Source organism: Odontesthes bonariensis, chromosome 3, assembly GCF_027942865.1.
Source record: "Odontesthes bonariensis isolate fOdoBon6 chromosome 3, fOdoBon6.hap1, whole genome shotgun sequence".
Lineage (NCBI taxonomy): Eukaryota > Metazoa > Chordata > Actinopteri > Atheriniformes > Atherinopsidae > Odontesthes > Odontesthes bonariensis.
In genome coordinates this window covers 35,321,061-35,335,534 of record NC_134508.1, presented here as the reverse complement: position 1 = coordinate 35,335,534, position 14,474 = coordinate 35,321,061, and the positions used below count along the sequence as shown (strand labels likewise).

Below are 14,474 nucleotides of genomic sequence, written 5' to 3'. Positions count from 1 at the left end.
CAAGCGCCCAGGTGCGTCCGAAAATTAGGCAAATTCGCGGAAGTTCACTGCCGTCCACAGTGACACAAATCCCTCTTTTCGTGCAGTGAAACAGAAAACACAGGAAATATAAAAAATATATACGTTATATTTATATTTAAAAAACAAGAAAAGGTACATTTCCTCGAATAAACTCTGTGAGAGAAAAGCCGCTGCCTCTTGGATAACGGAACTTTCATAGGCGCCTTCCACTTATTCAACATGCTCAAATATGCGTCATGTTTCAGACACCCCATTTGTGCATGTTAAACTGCTTGTTAATACGATGAGTGTTTTATTACTTTCCATGTCTTCCAAAAGAGAAAATAATCAGGATTTTGAGGATGTTACCATTACACACCAGCTGAGACGCAGGGTAGCAAAACATTATGGGCGTGAAAACGAAACTTAGAAAATCGGCTCGGCGCATGCGCAAAACCACAAAGTAGCAAATCTCGACAAGTAGGAGAAATCGACAGAACACCGGCTTTGACTCGTTTCATATTCCGGAGCATGGTTACCCCGCAGGTGGTAAAACAAATTACTCGTGTTACCTTGTCTTGCGATTACTGTCGCACGGCATATCCAAGCGGATGTTCAAAACTTTGCATTACTGCCATCTACAGGACTCATGAGCTATTGCGGTATAAGGTATGGCAAAAAAATCTCTACCGTTGGTGAAAAATACCGCATAAGGTATGATACCGTGCATACCGCCTACCCCTATACAATAGTATCACCTTATTAGGAGAAACCAAGGTGAAGTGATCCCAAGCCACAAAACGTTTCTTGCCAGAAGCCATGGAAAAGAGCAATGAATTGAATTCAATTCTGACAGGGCAACAGAACTGGTTGGGAAACCAGTTTGGGATTCATTCTCCTTTTATAGAGAATAGCGCGCCCAAGTGTTCAAACGATGAGAGACCTCTGAACCGTGGTTCCACCAAACAATGCATTCGGCGCTTCGGACGTCATCAATCACGTGATTAGCGCCATTTCATACACGCCCCGGAACATTGTGCCGAACCACTTTGCTTCACGAAAATGAAACGAGCGCCGAAGCGTCCGTGTCAAACGAGCCATCCCTAACAAAAAGATTTCCCAAGCTTCCCAAGGAGCACTGTGCAAGCAATCATACTGAAATGAAAGGAGTATCAGACCACTGCAAATCTACCAAGACCCGGCCGTCCCTCCAAACTTTCATCTGGAACAAGGAGAAGACTGATCAGAGATGCAGCCAAGAGGCCCATGATCACTCTGGATGAACTGCAGAGATCTACAGCTGAGGTGGGAGAGTCTGTCCATAGGACAACAATCACACGTACACTGCACAAATCTGGCCTTTATGGAAGAGTGGTAAGAAGAAAGCCATTTCACAAAGATATCCATAAAAAGTGTTGTTTAAAGTTTGCCACAAGCCACCTGGGAGACACACCAAACATGTGGAAGAAGGTGCTCTGGTCAGATGAAACCAAAATCCAACTGTTTGGCCACAATGCAAAACGATATGTTTGGCGTAAAAGCAACACAGCTCATCACCCTGAACACACCATCCCCACTGTCAAACATGGTGGTGGCAGCATCATGGTTTGGGCCGGCTTTTTGTCAGCAGGGACAGGGAGGATGGTCAAAATTGATGGGAAGATGGATGGGGCCAAATACAGGACCATTCTGGAAGAAAACCTGTTGGAGTTTGCAAGAGACCTGAGACTGGGACGGAGATTTATCTTCCAACAAGACAATGATCCAAAACATAAAGCCAAATCTACAATGGAATGGTTCACAAATAAACGTATCTAGGTGTTGGAATGGCCAAGTCAAAGTCCAGACCTGAATCCAATCGAGAATCTGTGGAAAGAGCTGAAGACTGCTGTTCACAAACGCTCTCCATCCAACCTCACTGAGCTCGAGCTGTTTTGCAAGGAAGAATGGGCAAGAATTTCAGTCTCTCAATGTGCAAAACTGATAGAGACATACCCCAAGCAACTTGCAGCTGTAATTGCAGCTAAAGGCGGTGCAGTTTTTTATTTGTTAAAAACGTTTGACACATTGAAATTAGTTTCATTCCACTTCACGATTGTGTCCCACTTGTTGTTTTCTTCACAAAAAAAATACATTTTCAATCTTTGTGTGAAGCCTGAAATGTGGCAAAAGGTTGAAAAGTTCAAGGCAGCGTAGAAGTAAAAAAGAAAAAAAAAAAAACAGCTTACCTGTTGAAAGTTCAGTAGACCCAAAAACAATCTCAGGCTTGATAGCATCAATGTCTTGCTCAACTGAGTCGTAGTACTGGATTTCAGATTTAATCTGAATCAGGGATGGATTGCTACCCATAAATTCCTGTAAAAAAAAAAAATGAAGACAATTAAACCGTTATCATTATAGGGGAAAAAACAGCCAACATGTCTTCTAGGGAAAACAAACCTGGACTTTGAGGTTCCTGTCCACATTCCAAATCACCCTGAAAGGATCGAAATGCTTCAAAACGTCACTTGCTTGTTCCTTCTGGGAGCTGATTGCAGTTTTCAGATCGACCACAACTTTTTTAATGTCCCTGTGTTCAAAAACACTCTGGAAGAAATTGTTGCCTTTTGTGATGAAAATAGGACAAAAAAAAGGGAAAATAAATTAATTTAAACACAGTTTTAACCAAACGTTGATCTTGACAATTTCATGAACAAAACCAATCCTGTTCAAATGATTGTTTTACTTATCAGACACCTGATTGTCAGATGAAAACAGTAAGCTATTTTGACAATGTCTGTTGTGGGATTTCATTTTTAAAGCAGTATTTGTGCAGCCATTGTATTGTTAAAAGTTACATTTTACGCAGGATAACAGCTTTTTGGGGGATTTAGGTTGCTTGTTGACTGCTGATAAGCTGCATCTTTATACGGTCATTTTCTGGTGGAAACTATAGCAATTGACCTTGTTATCCCATGGAAAGTAGTTTTGTTATCCTCAGATAAAAGTAGAATAAACTCATGATCTCGTGATAATGTCGTCACAATAACTAATTGCAGCCAAGGCCCCTCGCTCCTGTTTACACACACAAGTCAGTGCACTTGAAACATCTTCACAGACTTCTGCATGCTCGTATCTAACAACTTAAAAAATGTATGATATTAAAACTAATATAATACATGAAAGTTTAAATGAAATAATCCTAATTATAACTGATCAAATGACAATTTATGGGAGATCCCCATTTGCGGACTTGTTTTATCAGGTGTCTGCTGTCATGTATGTGCATGCTGACAGTTAGTAACCTTTGTTCTGTGTGTCATCTTGACTGTACTCCTTCTGCCAAGCAACACCCTTGCTAACCTCCAACACACAGTCAATAAGTTGATTTATGGCCTGTTGGATCTCATCTACATTGGGAATCATTACCTGAGGACAAATATCAGACATAGTAGCAACATTGTAGTGCTTGACAAGACAGGCAAAGAATTAAAGATAATGTATTTCCCCTGACCATAAACCATTGTAGCGAATGAAAATCATCCAACCATGAGTAGAAAGAAAAAAATAACTCACCATATTGGGTTTGTCCAGTTGGGCTTCAGACTGAATCAGTGGGACCACCTTCGGCTTAATCTTTGCCCTCTGGTAAGTGCTAAAATACACATTTATTGATTTTACTCTTTCAGAGGTTATTTCCTTTCTTTGTGATACTGTTCTTCTTATTTAAACCCAGAAATACTCACTTGGTGCCACAAATTCTCCTTTTAAGGATCTCCAGGGATAACTTGGTGCTTTTGACAAGTGCATCGAATACCTTTGTACTGAAGAGTTCATAAAGCTTCTTAAACTCCTGAAATGAGGATTTTTTATTTGAGGCATTAATGCCTGTGTTGGCACACAACAGTTTATAGAAAAGACATGTTTTGCAGTTGGTATCCAATCATACCTTTTCGAACTTGATCTGTTTATCTTTCAATGGACCCTCTAAAAGCCTCTTGCTCTCTCTTGAGAAGGTCACACTCCTCCCTGAAATTTATATATATATGTATAAAAAAAGCTGAGATGCTAATTATATGAAAAGAAAAGTCATTTACATTTGTGCTACACACCTTGAACAGGTTCCTCCACAATCTTGGTGCCTTTTGGTTCATAAATAGCACTTAACACATTACCCAACTCCATAACAGCTCCTTTAACATAACTGCATTTGTAATCCAGTGTCTTTGCCCACTCCTTACAACGGTTCTGAAAAACAAAAGAGGAATAGTTGCACTACGAGCGTTTCAATGAAACAGAATTCAGAGTTCATTGGAAAACTCAAAAGTTTACTCAAACCACGACATCGAGCCTTTGCTCTTTGGCAAAGTAATGATTGTTTCAAACTCACGTAATGGATGAAAAACACTTTAACTTCCCTTAATGGATATGGAGAATAAAAATAAGATGGTCATGCCTTATTGTGGTCAACCAGCTGCTGCAGCAAAGATGCACGGCCTTCTGGGAGCTCTATCAGAACAGTCTCAGACATGTCTTTGAGGACATCATCAATTTGTATCTTACAAATATCCTGCACCTGAAAAAGAAAGTGGCATCTAGAAGCGTGGCTTTTGTCCAAGAGAGCTGTCACACCAACCCAAACATATCTGAACAATGTGACATTTAACCTGATGTTGATACTTTTCAGTATCAGTAGAATTTTTATTCATCAACAAACCTTTTTTACAAGATTTTGGAGCTCAGACAGAGCAGTTTCAACATTTTGAAAGAACTTGTCCAGGAGGAGGGAAGACCAGGTCAGCAGCACCGAACCGTGTCGAAGTGCAGATTCCACCTGGACATTTTAAGGATGTAGAATTACAATCAAAAGCTCTTCAGGACACGTCTGCTCGAGACATTTCTCAAATCGGCAAAACCCCTTCCCACTGCCTACAGCAGGGTTCACATTCATCAAGTAACAATTTCCCACTAAAGAAGACGGACCACCTGCCGTACACACGGTATGAAAAGCTTACGTTTTTTATTTTTGAAGCCATCAAACTGTTGAAGTCTGCGGGTATGCTCTCACAAGTGGATTCAAAATCTTCCAGAATGGTCTATAAAAAGGCATACAGGTCAAATTCTCTTAAGTTAAACAATCCCGTAAAAAAAATGTAAATCCCGGTTTACCTTTAGTCTGAGGTGATGGGCATTTATTTTGCTTTCCATCTTGATAAGAAGCGAAGCCTGCGTTGGAACCTTATGCCCCATTTTCAACAAACACTTAGCCTCCCGAATGACTTCGGTTATTTTAGGGTCAAAGTTGACGACTAATTTTCCAGTATTTGGGTGGCGAACCAGCAGGGTAATGTTCAAGACTGTTATACGGAACAGAGAAAGCTCGTTTTAACAGTGTGCAATAATGGAATCGACAGGGGCTGTTTTCTGCCATTAGTGTCAAATTATGACATCAGAACAAGAGAACCAACCGTGATCTAGTTTGGAAACTTTCTCCATCCACGTTTCGTGTTGAAGAAGCTCAAAGTCGACCAACATAGCTGCAGTCCCATTGTACATTCTGACCACATCTTGTCCCACGGGACTACATAGGATGTCCGAGTTTTCCTGCAAAGGAAGGGAGATTTGATCGTCGTTAAAATGTCACTGTGAAGTATAACTGTAAAGTTGTTTTGCTGATAGAAACTGTGTCTCACTTTCATGTACAATATCGGCTCCTCTATCTTTTTATAGAGGTGTCTGACCCAACCAATCCTGCCAGCCACTGGTGGCATATTTCTGGATAATGGAATGTCATCCTTCTGATTGTCAAAGACCTGCAAATGAAGTTTACAAAACATACTAAAATCATTAACAGTTTTCTTCCATTTTCAATTCTAAATGTTTCACTCATCTGAAGATTTCTTTCAGCTTAATACGTTTAATAAGGTTTATTGTTTGGTATCTAAGCCCAAGCAAACTGAATACCTTTTTCACAAACTCCACCTCTGAAGCAAAGTGCTGAAGAATAACACCCAAAATGTTGGAAATGTGAGTTGCAAGACAGGGAAGGTTCAGCTTCTGAAAACTATCAAAACAAATTTCATAGATTGCTTATATTTTTTCCTTTTAATGCCACAGTTAGAATAGAGTCTTCATGTCATACTTCCAAATTCTGCAAATTGTACTGACCGCTGTAGCAGGCAAAGAGCTTGCTGAGATGAGATGATGTTTGAGAAGTACGAACACATACATGCCTGGAGCTGACTCTGTGGAAAAGGACAAGATTGTGGGGATACTCTGAGAATACAACGTCAATATTATTTTCTTTTTTCAGCTTCAAGCTGTGTCGATACAAGCAGTAGATCCTCATTCCTCAGAGATTCTACAATCTTACTAGTCCTTCTTTCTGTTCCTAAACGTGTAATTCTTTTAAGTGTGGCCATGTGTGAATGCAACGGCTGTTTGGAGTAAATGAGTGTTGCTGTGATGTTGCACGTATGAACCTGTTCCCAACTTTCACTAAAGATCTTCATCTGGTTGAGGCTTCCTGAAAAAATGAGCTTGAACCAACATTTGGGTACAAGCTGTAGATTACACTTACCTCAATGTGGCTCATTTGAGCCATGAACTTCACAAAATCAGTTTCAAATTCAGTCGTCCTCGGGGACAACATGTCATACTTCTTCCTTTTCAGATTCATGGACACAGTGTGGAATTGTCTGGCTGATTTCTCAATGCCTTCAATGTTTGACTTTTCAAGAGATTCAAATGTCTTGAACACTGTGATTATTTTCTTGATCTACAAAAGACAATATTCGTCGTCACATTGCAAGGCCTTATGATAGAAGTGGGATGGAGATTTAAGAGAATGAACAAAGACAACACCTTTTCAAGTTGCTTGCAGAAGCTCTCAAACTTGCAAAAAATCTGCATCTCTGAAACCTCAAGGAATGTTTTGCCAGTTTCTTCCATTACTTGTACCTTTTTTTTCTGGAAACAGGTCTGATACTCCTGATATAAGCATGTACAGACCTGCCAAAGATAAAAGAAACATGATGACAGCTACAGTCTACTGATGTCAAAATGTGTAATCTTAAGCCTTGGTAATAATAACCCAAATGTTTAGTAATATCAGCTTCAGTCACCTGCATTTTTCTGATGAGTTTTTCAGCATCTTGATCCCATATAAGACAACTGCCATCGTCAGTAATGTAGGATCTGCATGCTGTGACCATCTGATTTGTGATCTGGAAAAGTGGTCAGTTGTGTGGCTACAGTTTTACAAAGGGAGCTGGATCCTTGCACTGCGTCTTCTCATGAAAGTTATGTTTTCCGGTGACAACTTAAATATTTCAGAAACTGAACACACTTCACTTACTTTGACAAGCAGCGCAGACATCTTTTCGCTTGTATTGTAATATAGTGAAACACGGTAAATCATGTGAATGGCACTGATGACCTTCGGCACATTTTCTGTCATGGAAACCTGAAATCACATTTCAGGATTTAGGAGGGTCAATGAAGATGAATTATCATCTATTTCTACACTTAAGTTTGCCAAACTTCCAAACTTTTTACTAATTCTTTGTTAAAAAAAATGTATATAAGTTGTCTAAATAATGGCCGCCTGGATAGTACAAAACAATGTAATAAGGACATATTAATTCAGTGTTACCAAACACAAACTATTCATTAGAATCAAACTGTTAAATGTACATACGGGGTCACTGTTGTACAGAGGATGTAAGACTTTCTCAAGTGTTGACAAGAATTTGAAATTGTCTTTTGCCTCATTGACACGATATGTTATCCTCGTGTCGAGATCCCGCCACACCTGCACGGGTACAAGACTGCGTTAATAGGAATCCATTGATTGATTTAATAAATCTAGTCATTCACAAATGATCTTAGCATAGGATTTTATCAGAATACATGAAATAATTCAGGACTAGGCTCAGATGTGACACCAACACTTTCCAGTGAAATGAAACAGTGCCTACTCAGCATCATCTTAATGCAGAACGGCTACATACTGTACTGTGTTAACAAATAATCATTTCCAAAAACTATTTTTTTCATACATCTGTGAAGATCACCTACATGCAGTGAACACTGAATCCATGATCATTGCAAGCTATCCAACGTCGATATCTTCTACATTGCAATTTTCAGGCATTTGTCATGATTTATGTATCACAGACTGTTTTTAATTTCTCTTTACATGCAGCAAACCTTAACTACATACACTAAAACTGATACAAAGTGAAAATGTTCAATAGCTTTGGTATTACTCTGTGTACATTGAACACTTGTGTCAGTACCTTCATTATTTTGGAATGGTTGAGATGGAGCACCATCACCACCGCCTTACACTCTGGGCTTTTGATGTGATCGATGATAGAGTTGTACTGTAAAGACATTCGTTTCCAGTGTTCTAACTCACTCAGTGGTCCGGCAGAATCATCCTCTTTCCTCAACAAATCACTCTCCATCAGGACCTGATGACAATGGATACATCACCAACATCACCATTAAGCTTTGCTGTCTGAGCAATCCTATCATATTCCCAATCTTCCATAACTATCTAATCCATCTTGGCCTGATGTCACCATCTCTAACCAATGAGCTTTGTGCCTATCACAGTCATCGCAAATTCATTTTTAGCATTTAACAGCACAAATTAAGGTTGTTGGATCAAATATAAACTCTGAAATCTACCAACCTGCTCGATTTGTTTGCACCATTGCATCAGAATTTCTTCCAGCCGTTGCACCATGTCAAAGTTGGCAGCCGCAGCTTTCATATCATCCAGACAGGCCAGTTTAGACAAGTCAATATCTGTGACTGTTTTCAGATGAACGACGCTCTCATTGCTCCTCTGGATATCTGAAGTATAAATAAGACAAAGTACAAAATCATCAGTACTGGTTACAAACCATCTTTTGGTTACAGTATTGCTTGTTATTGTGTACTTCAACATAAGATGGTTTTAAATCAGTTGAGTAAGATTTGCCCGAGAGATGGAGCTTAAAGTTACAATCTTTCTAAAGAGCCACCCTCCAATAACTTATTCACATTCAGTTGGCAATAAATGTGAAACATTCTTACCATCTAAAGAGTTCAAACAATGTTTAAAGGAATAGAAGAAGTTCTTTTTAAGTTTTGCTCCATGTCTAGACTTGTCTACAGCTCCCCAGTTCTGTCCTGTAGTAAGGGCTGGAAGCAGTGCATCGTAGGAATCCCTTATTCCTTTCAGGAGGCCATCCCTGGCATCAATCATTGAGAAAAAGATTTCCTGCAAGGCATCAAGAAAAGACAACCCTTCACTTAATGAAATTCGAAGCAGAAAACATTTCAACTGTGAGGGAGAAACATGATTTGGTTTGAGATGTTAGGGTTCTCATGAAAATGTGCTCTTGCTTCGAACTACTGACTGACATTACATCAGCTGTGCCAAACTTTGGTACCTGATAATGCATCTGGTTGAGATAGCAGAGTACACAAATATAGAGAGCGTGATTTCTGTAAATCACGTAAAGAACATAAACCACTTCATTTGAAAAAGTAACAAGCAATCAGCTCTGTAAATTCATATGAATTGACCCCACAGAGGTTGAAAAAAGAAACGTTCAGATTATAAACCAGCGGCCAAAACGCACAGCAGCTCACACCTCACATCTGGGCAACAGGAAAAACCAGAGCAGACTAAAAATGAATGTAAACGTGTCAGTCCAAGGGAATGAAATCAAACTTCTCAAAGCCAGACTAATATACGCAGATAATGCAGTTGGGAGTCGAATCCATCCTGCATGTATACACTCAACTAGACTTAATATATTCTCAGCGCTTCACAGATCTTATCCAGGAAAAAGGTAGAGAAGAGGAGGGCAACAAAAAAGAAGAATCACAAGGAGATGCATGCATTTATAAAAACAAGTAGACCGTCCACATCAAAGTCCGCCATCTTTTTACATAAGACGCCCCCTCCCACGCTCAAGACGAGAAACAAGTTTGAAGCCAACACAGCACACCATGTCGGTGAGTCGTTACTCTGTAAACGGTGTTTCCGTAGATCAAAGGCTCCTCAGTAAACAGCCATTTTTTGTAGGTGGGGTGTTTGTCTGTGGAGGTTTTAATGCTCGCGTTAGTTTAACATAGTCATCAAATAAATAACGTTGTGGAGCACATAACATTAGCTAACTGCTAATAATGCATTAAACTCCTAACATAACCTTAGTAAAGTAAAATATGTTTGGTTTTAATCCTTAGGTTAAAAAGACCAACAAATGAATAACTTTAAGAACATTGTGCATTATCAAAGATCACTTCGCCATCCTAAATGGCTTGTGTATAAACAGTGTTTATTAGTGAATTAACTTTTTTATTAGAGATTCTCTTTGTATGACAATAACTGGACGTGACAGCTGTAACAATGTTATTATTGTGATGTAATACGTTGCTACACACACTGCCATGAGGTGAGCTGCTCAGGGAGGGAACCCGGAGGTTTAAGGAAGATGCTAAGCTAAGACGTAGCTGCAGAGAGTCTCTATTATGAGAAAAGGGCTGTGGTAGCTGTGCCATTTTTATCTTTTGTCTTTTCAATAAAGTTTCCAGAAGCAAGGGTAACACTTTAATCATCAAGTTTGTATAGAGTAGTGATAAAGAATAAGCTGAAACAAAAGCTTTTCTATAAAGTGATTACATCTTTTGATATGACACATAACACAAGAATAAATACTTAACAATTACTGAGACACGCCACCTTTGACCTTACCTCGTGTATGTTTTCTGGGTTCACAGGAATGTCCACTCTGGTCCGTGTGAAGGAGCAGCAGATCCCTGTGAGGCACGTTTTTGCTAAATTGGCTAAAAACAGCCTCATTGCTTTGCCCCCTTTGCTTGGTCCAGGATATACGCGCCCACATTCTGAAATCAAATCCAAATGGTTTTGTAAGAGATGAAAAAACATTCCAGTTCATAATGTTGTGTGGAATATCTGGGTCTTTATCATGCAAGATAATCAATCAAATTTGATTAGAAGACTTTCCCTAAAATTGTATCATCTATCGGTATTTCAGTTTTTCGAAAATAGGACGTTTTTCCTATTTTACTTCAAAAAAAATACTAGTATATAAAACCCGGCATAACAGCTGTCAAACGGAAAAAATTTCAATTAAAATAAGCATGGACAGTCTTTCCAATTGAAGACTTTCCAGATTTCTTCATACCTATTCCTGGGACTTCGGACTCCTGATACACAAACGAAATGGTTTTGCTGCCCCCCGAGGCGAAGAAATGATCAAAAGCGAGCAGCTAGTCAGCAAGAAAAAAGGAAGAACACAAAAACATTATTAATCATTGCATCATATTACGATGCAAGTATAAAACAACCAAAAACAAAACATAACCTTGGAACGAAACGTTTAGAAAGCATCACACCAAACTGAAGAAAAAGCCACAAAAATAACGCGTTATGAATCAATCCCACAAAACCTCAGCTGATCACCTGACTTCTGATTTGTGTTGGTGAGATATTTCTGCTTTTGATAGCATTAGTACCAGTTTGGAGTCACACTGAGGAGGAACTTACTGAAGGAGAATCCAAAACAAATTCCTCCACCTCTGTTGGTGCCAAAGACAGCCGGTCAGCCAGGATGTCAATCATGTACTTGTGTGCAGGGGTGAGCAGCTTTTTCCTCTCTTCTCTTGCCTGCTTATGTTTGGCCTGAAGGAAGACAAGAGTCGTAAATAGTGTAGAAGTGTATTTGCTCTACGTAACTAGAGCTGTATCTCAACGAATAAGCTGAATCAAATGGGCTGCTTTAATTCTAAAAAGAAACAACTGAAACTTACCTGAGACACACACTTGTTTGCTTTTGGATTGGGTGTGTCCATCATAACGATGTCTGGAAGGGAGAATCACCCCTTAAGCCGTAATACTCAACGGTTCCCTTTATTCCCTCTGAGAAAACACTATTAGCCACTAATGTTGTTGATTTATCAACTTTTTCCTGTAATTCAGTAAATAAAATGCATACAGTGACATCAACAGTGTCCTCAGTTCCTAAGCGCTGGATGTGCAACATCTGATCCATGTTTCAAACATTTTTAAAAGTAATTCCTTCAAATTCAAAGGAGCAGGTAATTACAAAAAAATGTTTTTATTGTGTTTCTATATTATTTAAACTTACTTTGGTGAGGTTCCTGATCAATTTGAGCATGAATAAACGCTAATTATTTTTCTTTCTAGCTGATAAGGTATGTTAGCTCAACCGTTACGTCTCAGTTTATGTTGTTTGTTCATTCACTTTTTCAAGTTTGATATTCTGCTCTTACCGAAACTTTATCATCCGACGTATTTGTAGCTTCCAATGTTCAGCTTTTCTTCTTGTGTCGTTTCTGAGTTTCTGAATTATTGGACCATGGAAATATTTTTCTCCAGCTCAATCTTTAATGAGCTTTCGGTCTTGATAAAAATGATGGTGCACTTGCACTCAGTGTACATTGAAAGATAGCCCATATTAAAGCTTTGTGTGTTGTTTCATTCACTTGAGGATTTACTAAGTTGATTCAGTGTCACAAAAGGTTGTGTGTAACTGTTGTTGGAATCTATGGCCAGGAGGGGGGAGCAGAGAGCAGAAAAGCAAGACTGAGATATACAAGGAACTGACTCTGGAAGACAAGAAGAACATGAAAACAAAAACAAATAAGCATAAAACAAAGACAAACTTAACAAAACCTAACACAGAACTTGCTTGTTTGCTTGGGCACATCTATTCAAATAGTTGAGTCATTCTGCTGAGTGTATTTATACAGTGCAGTATACAAAAATGAATTTCTAATTTTCAGTGAGTATGACTCTCAGTGACTATTGTGTTGCCTGCAATATGAGGAGAGAGAGCCTACAAATACTGAATAATTCATCATTCTATTACTAACTCGGTCGGCCCCTGAGTTAATTATCTGCTGTTTGATAGCTCCCTCGATACCTTGCTCACAGCATTAGTAGGAACAAAGAATCGTTCCAGTAACACTGTTAATCCATGAAAGACATGTCACGGGCTGACAGCCAGTCACTCTAATGTGTGAGATTAATGTTGAAGCAAAGGTAACATTGAACTCAAACACTGCCCTGCTGATCTGGAACACAGCCTCCAAGCGATGCTTGCACAGAATCATGGGCCAGATGTGATAATATGCTTTTCTTTTCCATAAAGTATCATTTTTCTTCACTAAAGATGCACAGTGTGCAGATCAGTGGAAGCTTTAAAGGTGATTCACTATCACAAATCAATTCAAACCAAGCTATTCACACTCCTGCATGACTTTCTTTCTTTCTTTTGACCAGATATTTTACGGAGAGAAATATCTTAAACAAAAACAACAGACAAGTACATTTTGAATGTCTTTTACCAGATCAGACTAAACAAAAATGTTCTATGTAGCTTTAACTAACACAGAGAATGCAGAACCTTTTCATGTCTAAAACTGTTTGAAATCATATCAAAAACTTGCTTTTTCTCACTTTAGTAAATGTTGAGCACTATGTTTAACACTTTTTTCATGTCTTATGTAGATCCTGGTTGTAAATAGAACACATTATGTATATCATTTTATAGAATAAAAACACAAGAACACAAGCATACTGTGACAAACATTGAGACTCCTGCCACCAAATACAACATTTTGTTGTAAAAGATCTGTGCCAACACTGATGTTCAAGTTTATATCTGAAATGTTTAACTTTGTTTGGGTAGTCCATTGAGATTAGTTTGGTGTCCATAATTTGTCATTATTGTCTTCAGAGTTTAGAAGTACATCAAAAACCATTCGGACATGATGCAGTATACTACATGCATGCTTTTGCCTTTCAAGACGTGCTAACTTTTTTCCTCTGATAAATATGAGTTCTTATCCATTTACAATGAAAGCTTAAGATATTACCTCCTAAATGTAATTTTCTCTTTCTTAATTTAGGCTTTAAATTGCTCAGATCTGAATAGCTTAGAAAGCCTGACATGCAGTTTATAGAAATTTCAGTGTTTGAGGAAGCAAACAGACAATAGGTTACAGAGGTTGAGTTAACAGGTAATCAACATTGTCTAAAATGGCTCTTCTAACTTTGCGCAAATGTTTAAACAGAGCTGTCATAAAGTGATGAAAGACACAGCTTCCCATGACAGTTTAGTTGTCTTTTTATTACTCTGGTTATTCAATAATCAATTGCTTGCGTGCACTGCATGTGTGCTCAGAATTGTTTGGGAATGAAAATATCTGAAAAACGCGCAGGCATGAAGGGCCCTTGTGAAAAACTCTTTGCTAAAGTTCTATGTTTACTGTTGAACCGTGGATTAGATCAGTAACAAAGGGACATTTTAGGAAGTCCCACGTCAAAGCAAACGTTACTAAAGGGTGGGGGCTGTTTTCATTTAGCCATAAAGGATGTTTCACAGGTGTGGTGGTTAGCACCGTTGCCTCACAGCAAGAAGGTTCCAGGTTCAACTCCCAGCTGG

At 38.8% G+C, this 14,474-nt stretch overlaps 1 pseudogene; it reads right to left on the bottom strand.

Moving 5' to 3' along the window:
* Positions 1–11,856, bottom strand: part of LOC142376980 (dynein axonemal heavy chain 8-like) — a 39,728-nt pseudogene extending 27,872 nt beyond the window's left edge.
* Positions 11,857–14,474: the final 2,618 nt, after the last annotated feature.